At 38.0% G+C, this 6775-nt stretch overlaps 1 long non-coding RNA gene across 1 annotated transcript; it reads left to right on the top strand.

The window, feature by feature from the left end:
* Window positions 1-897: 897 nt before the first annotated feature.
* LOC131243352 (uncharacterized) lies at window positions 898-5750 on the top strand. The gene is made up of 3 exons (XR_009170031.1): window positions 898-1004; window positions 3657-3734; window positions 5456-5750. It is a non-coding gene; the product is annotated as an uncharacterized LOC131243352 (long non-coding RNA).
* Window positions 5751-6775: the final 1025 nt, after the last annotated feature.

The following is a 6775-nucleotide window of genomic DNA, read 5'->3' as shown; positions in this document are numbered from 1 at the left end:
TGTGTGAATTATCTATTGCAGCATGTGTATAAGTTAGGCAGACATATAAAATTATGATTAAGTCCTAGAGGGAGATGATTAGGACCATTTTAAATTCTTTACGTAATCATCTAATTTACTAATTAAGACTAATAAGACAAATTAACATTAAGACTTATAAGCCAAAATGAGTCTAATCACATAAAATACAAATGATCTACCAATCAAGCAACTATTATATAAGAGATAGTGAGCTTGTGTGTACTTACAAGTTAAGTGCTTAGCATACAACCCAATTCAAGCCATCATATGATTTAAAGATTTTCTCAAAGCAATGTCTTTTGAATGCAATTTAGAATTTGGCCATAATTCAATTCCTGATTTTAAGCCATTTATAATTCTTTTGAAAACCTACTTTTCAAATTATTAAGGATTGGATTCAAATGTCAGGTTGCTACAAGACTGACAAACTAGAATTCTCAAGAATCTAATTACTTGAAATGGATATAATTTTCAAAATTCCTAATTGCTAAAAAAACCCCAAATTCTTTTGACGACGTTTCTAACCTCTCTTCCATCTCCCTCTATCTACCTCTGTGGTCCCTCTCTCTTTGAAGCTGCAAGTGCTATGTGGGGCCCATGGAGCATCATCCAGTAGCTAGTCACTCCTAGCAGTATCAGTATGCAATTGCCCCATTCATTTTTTTCTCATACATGTGTGACTGACTTGAGCAGTGGACAATCCCAATATTTTAGTTCGGTGTCATCTCACGAGGTGCCTCACCTAATGAAATAGCGTAGATCTCTCACATTTGTGCCATATTAGAAGTGTGCTGCAAATTACCCATTTAATGACCTCTCGTGAATCTCTCGCAATCTTTTATTTATTTATTTATTTATTTAAATTCTCAAATCTTATAATAAGATCATGTTACGTACATGCTCATGGTCAGGAGGTATGCTCCATGCACGGAGTGCTCCCATCCTATTTGAAGTTGCGCATGCCGCCCTAGAAGAAGGAGAAGGTATGTTTTTTGTTTGTTTGTTTGTTTTGTTTTGTTGTTTTTAATGTATGTCTACATTCACCTATTCTTAGCTGCTCAGTGAACATCACAGATCCTTCACATGTTTTGTATGTCCACATGTGTAGGGAGTCACCATTTTTGTGTCCATTTTTTATACACCCATTGATTCAATAAATACCTCCATCCCTTCTGCTTTTAATCATTCAATAATACTAGTAGAAGATAGACATTATGGATGTATTTTTTATTGGTCCTAGAATGCTCAAGGTAATTTCTTAGATTGATGTGAACCGTTCATGTTCTTATAACTACCACATGGACATGCTGCTTTCTTGTAATCATGCATCATTAATGATCCTAACCTTTGAATCTTTAATTTCAAATGGCCCTTTAGCATATCATCGGAACTTGATCAGTTCGTACCATCTCTAAGATGGAATTCATTTCTGGAAAACCCCCTATTGTAACTGTAGTAGGGGGCCACAGTACCCTATCAAAATCCTTGCTGCAGTAACAAGTTGAACAATATTTCATTTCTTTTACTGCCGTTGATATGGCAGAGCTGGTGGAACCAGAATAGGATACAGAGACCTCTCCATAGTACACGTGAGAAGAGTGACATGTCAATTCAATGTATTCGTTTAAATTGCCCCTGTTGTGGATGGAAAATGATTAGAACTACACAAATTGAATGATCCTAACCATCTGGTTGGTGTGGAAGGAAATGGTTAATGGCTCACATTTAGTGAGAAGGGGAGAGGAAATTTAGGCTCCCATTGTCTTATATATATATGTATGATCTGTGATGGGTCGTACCGTGAGGTCGAGTTGTGTGGGCCCCACTGTGATGCGTGTCGACCATCAACACTGTGCATTTGATGGGTACCCTCTAAATTATGGGATATCCCAAAAATCAGTCGTATACAAAACTCAGGTGGGTCATACCATCTAAAATCATGTGAAACACCGTTAAAACATATAAAAGCACTTGGTGGGGCCCATCTGAGTTTTGAATGCTGCTGAAACTTGGTCTGAACCCTCGTGCAAGTGGGACACACATAATGGATGGGCTGGATTTGCAAACCACATCTCGGTGGGCCCAAAAAACAGATTATGAATGTTTTAATGGTGCACAGCCCTTCCCCACTTCTGTATGTGGTGTGGCCCACACAAGTCACAGATTGACTTGATTTTTTAGACCTAGGCCTACAATGGAATGGTGCATCTGACTGATGGGTTAGATGTTCGAAACGCATCACGGTGGGGCCCACAGAGCTTGACCTCATGGGACGGACTCGTGAGGTTGAGCGCATAGTACCTTTTCCCTATATATATATATATATATATATATATATATATATATATATATATATATATATATATATATATATATATATATCTGTGATGGGTCGTACTAGATGGGCAGTCTCTTTAATGCATGGCCATAAGCCATGTGCAGTAGAGAGATGGCGCTGCCACATTCCAATTCTAAATGCTCTGCCTCATCAACTTTCTTGTTTTGTTAACATTTCCTTTTGTAATGGTATGCCCACAAAGTACTCCCACTTTGTGTATGGTACATATGATAGTATGGATATGTGACCGTAATAAAAGAAGGTAAGGCAACTTATCAGGTGGGCTCCACATTTAGAAAAATAAATAAATAAATAATTTAGAAAAGCATAGGAATGACTCGAATGCCCTATTCATTGGCGGATTCTTCCAGTCAGTCACTATCTTTGGAGTGTTCATGTTAGGAGACGAGCCCAACAGCAAGGCAGATTCAAAACTCATGGGGCTCCAAGAAAGGAAACTGTGGCGTGTCCATGATTGAAACATTCATGGCACCACATAAATTGTGGATCAGGCTAGTAGGAATGACCTTATAAATGGTTTGGATGGCATATAAACATCACGGTGGACCTCAGTAAGGTTAACCATAGGCATTTCCTTGCCCACTTTTTTCCTGTCAAGCGGCCTACTTAACATGGTAGGCCCCACTTAGCTTCTCATCACAGGAACTTTTCTCACAAACAACATGGTAGGCCCCACTTAGCTTCTCATCAAAGGAACTTTCTGTCATGGAGTGCATCCCCTAATATATTCGTCATTGAGTGATTTGATAACTCAAAATTAACCTAACTTGTGGAGCCAGTGTCTTTATAGCCAAAAACCAGATTGGTCCAACAATGTTAACCTCTAATTCAACAACACTTGTTTATTAAAATAGGATCATTTGAATTTATTTATATTTAATTTTAATTGGCTAGTAAATTTCACCGATTTGGTAGTTAGATAATAAAATAAGCCTAAAATTGTATTTATCATAATCAGCCTCATTTTTCCGGCTCATACCCTAAAATAAGCAGGTAAAATGGACACATACATCATCGCGGGGCCCATAGAGCACCGCCCATTTTTCTCATACATGGGTGAACGACATGAGCAGGGGACGACCCCAACATTTTGGGGTCAATGACCTCTCATGGGATGCCTCACCTAACGAATGGCGTAAATCTCTCTCACATGTGTGCCATGTTGCAAGTGTGCCACAAATTACCTATTCTCATGAATCCCTTAAAAATTTTTAATTTTTTTTTTTAAATTCTCAAATCTTGTAATAAGATGACATATGCTACGTCCTGTGGTCAGGAGGTTTGCTAATTTCACACACACATAGTGGTCCCATCCTCTCTGAAGTTCCATCTACCACCGAAGAAGAAAAAGAAGGTATTTTCCCTTTTTCTTTTTCAATTTCTGCTCACATGCTCTTTTAACAACATTTTTATCTCCAAAACATTCACCTCATCTTAAATGCTCCATGAATATCACAGATTCCACACATGTTTTGTATGTCCACACGTATACGAAATCACCATTTTTGTATACACTCACTGATTTGATAAGTGCACCCATCTGTTTTGCTTTTAGTCATATAATAAAACTAATAGAAATAGTTTTGATGGGTGTATTTTTATAGGTAGTGGCAATGGTCATGATACTTTTTTAGATTGATTTGAACTGTTCATATTCTTACTACTACTATATACACCTATGTTACTTTCTTGTGCTCATGCATCATTGATCATCTAACCTTTGAATGTTAAATTGAATATGACTCGTTAAAAATTTTACTTTTCAATATATCATTTTTCTCTTCATTCACAATCATCCAAAGCAAATTTTCTTTAAATGGCCCTTGTAGCAGAACTTCAGAACTTGATCAGTTCATATCATCATCTAAGATGCAATCTAGAGGTGGAACACCCTTATATGGTAAATGTGGTAGGGTTCCACAGTACCCTATCAAAATCCTCATTGTGGTAACATGCCAGATGATATTTCTTTTATTTTATTTTTTTTACTATGGTTGATGAATCCGGATCCTATGCTTATCACTGACAAGCATTTCTTGTTTTTCCGGATCGTCCAGATCATCCCCGACATTGTCAGCATATGCTTTATGATGTACCCAATTACATTGCAACAAACTGAAAACTATTATTTGTGGCAAGCAGAGGATTGGGACTCAATGGTTAGAAATACTTAAATGGCAGAGTCCAAACCAATGGTGGAAGAAAAAGGGTTCATGGCCTACATTTTGGAGAAGAGAGGAAATTTAGGCTTGGTTTGTCTAACAAATTTTTTTTGATGGGTCCAAATAGATGGACAGTCTCAAGTGTGTTCATTTAATAGAATTGGATTTGATGTAGCCGGGGAAATACCAAGTTTGGGGTGTTCTCTTTAAGTCCATTTGATTTGTCAGTTCTCATTTAACCAAGGCTGGTCGATAGCTTTTCAACCATTTTATATACATGAATCCGATAATCAATTTGTAAAGTTGCAGCCACCGGGAGTTACAGTTTGGGTTTAGGCTATTTTTGCCTTAGATCGAGCTTTCCTGCATGATTTCTTTTGATCATGGCTGTCCATGAAGTTATTTCACTTGTTCTACATCAATCATCAATTGGTCTAATTTTTCAAGGAAGCCTTGAAGAGTTTCACTAGCCCTGATGAACAGTTTGAATGGGTGATGGAAATGCCAATGAGGTGATTGCAATTATAACCCATCCTCCTGTGGATTACCCCACCATTATAACAGGACACCATTAAATATCTGGCCAGTCCAACTACCGAGTGGCCCCACATGAATTTGAAGGTTTTTGGGCAGTTGTCCATTGTTCTGTATGGTGTGGCCCACGTATTGATTGGATTGTTCTGTCTTTTAAGGCACCCTATTTCACAGTGGGGGTGTGACCCTACGGGACAGTTTTCATGCCATACACATGCCATGATACACATCATATGTAGATGCACAACCTATTTATTTACCATTAATTGGGTTTGAGGCGTTCTTTTTGCTGAAAATGGATATTTGGTGTTTGGTACAATAGTTATAACTTGGTGTTTGTTTCACTTTTGAGTTTAATCCAACTGCTTTCTTTATGAAGGACCAGAGATACAAGAGATTTCATCTGAGTAGCTCCAGCAAAGGCAATTTATATCATCTGGAGGCAACCCATCATCCAACAATGTTTACAGTTCATCATGTGGCTGTTTCTTGCTTTTCACTTGCAATCTCCATTAATAAATTTGCATACTCTTGTTCTTCCTGTCAGATGGGCAAAAGACTTAAAACTTTCTCTTTATAATATGTATATTTGTAGCCAATTGACCTTTGTAATTAACATTTTCTGATGTGGGGACAGACATACTCCCTTGTCATCTATTCAAGGTTTCATTATAAGATACATCTCATTGATGATGTTAGTAGATTTATATAGTATTTTTTAAATATTTAAATTGAATATTGAGAATATCTTTGAGTGCATAATAAAAAATATTCAAACTCATGATAGTGGTGAGTACAGGAAATTCAAAACCATTCTTGAAACACATGGCAATACTCACCGTTTCTCTGTCCTCATACACATGAGCAAATGGTCTTGCTAATTCTCTATGGTGGCAAATGCCCCCATCCCACCTCTTACACCATTCAATGCTATCGTTTTTTTCATTAACTGTATATAGCAAATTTTCATGGAAAATACCTTTTGATTATCAAATATTTTAAGACTGGGGCTATGAATCTCTCTTGAATGTTTCTTTCTATTGATATATACCAACAGGCTGTGGGCGCACCTCCTGACATGTCATTTGCAATGGAACCAAGTTTCCCTTCCCATCATTACCGTCAGACATGAAAATGCACTCAGGCGAGAATACATGTACAAACCAACCTTGAGATTGATTTCCATATGATCAATCAACACCTGCACCATGGGTGTGGCCCACCTGATTAGCGGATTGGCATACTTTTTGTACTGGGTACACATCATGTAGGGTTGTGCCAGTCGGGCGGGCTGGATCTCATGCATACATCATATGAGCCACAGTAGCTAGCTAGGCAACATGCCTGGTTGTCATGGCACCGAAACCATGTGGAAGCGTCCTAAATTAATAAACCTAATTAGCCATGTGTGGCCCCACCATCATGGTTATTGAAACTAGACCAGCTCTTTGGCTCATTAACATATCCTCAGACATCAATGGTGATTTTTTGACCTGACTATTCAGTAACAAAATCGCATGCTTTCATATTTATGGGACCTATACTGGGCAGATTGGGTTGATTTCATGATCAGGCCTGATCCCAAACTATGTTCTCATTAACCAAGCTCACTCTTGACTCTTGTCAGGCCTAATCTGAAAGCCAGATCATCTGGCTCAGTCCCTTGGCATTCCTAAATGTGTGGAGGTGGGCAGGAGGG

This window comes from Magnolia sinica, chromosome 4, assembly GCF_029962835.1.
Source record: "Magnolia sinica isolate HGM2019 chromosome 4, MsV1, whole genome shotgun sequence".
Taxonomy (NCBI): Eukaryota; Viridiplantae; Streptophyta; class Magnoliopsida; order Magnoliales; family Magnoliaceae; genus Magnolia; species Magnolia sinica.
The sequence above is the reverse complement of the archived record's forward strand: the minus strand, read 5'-3'. Positions and strand labels throughout refer to the sequence as shown.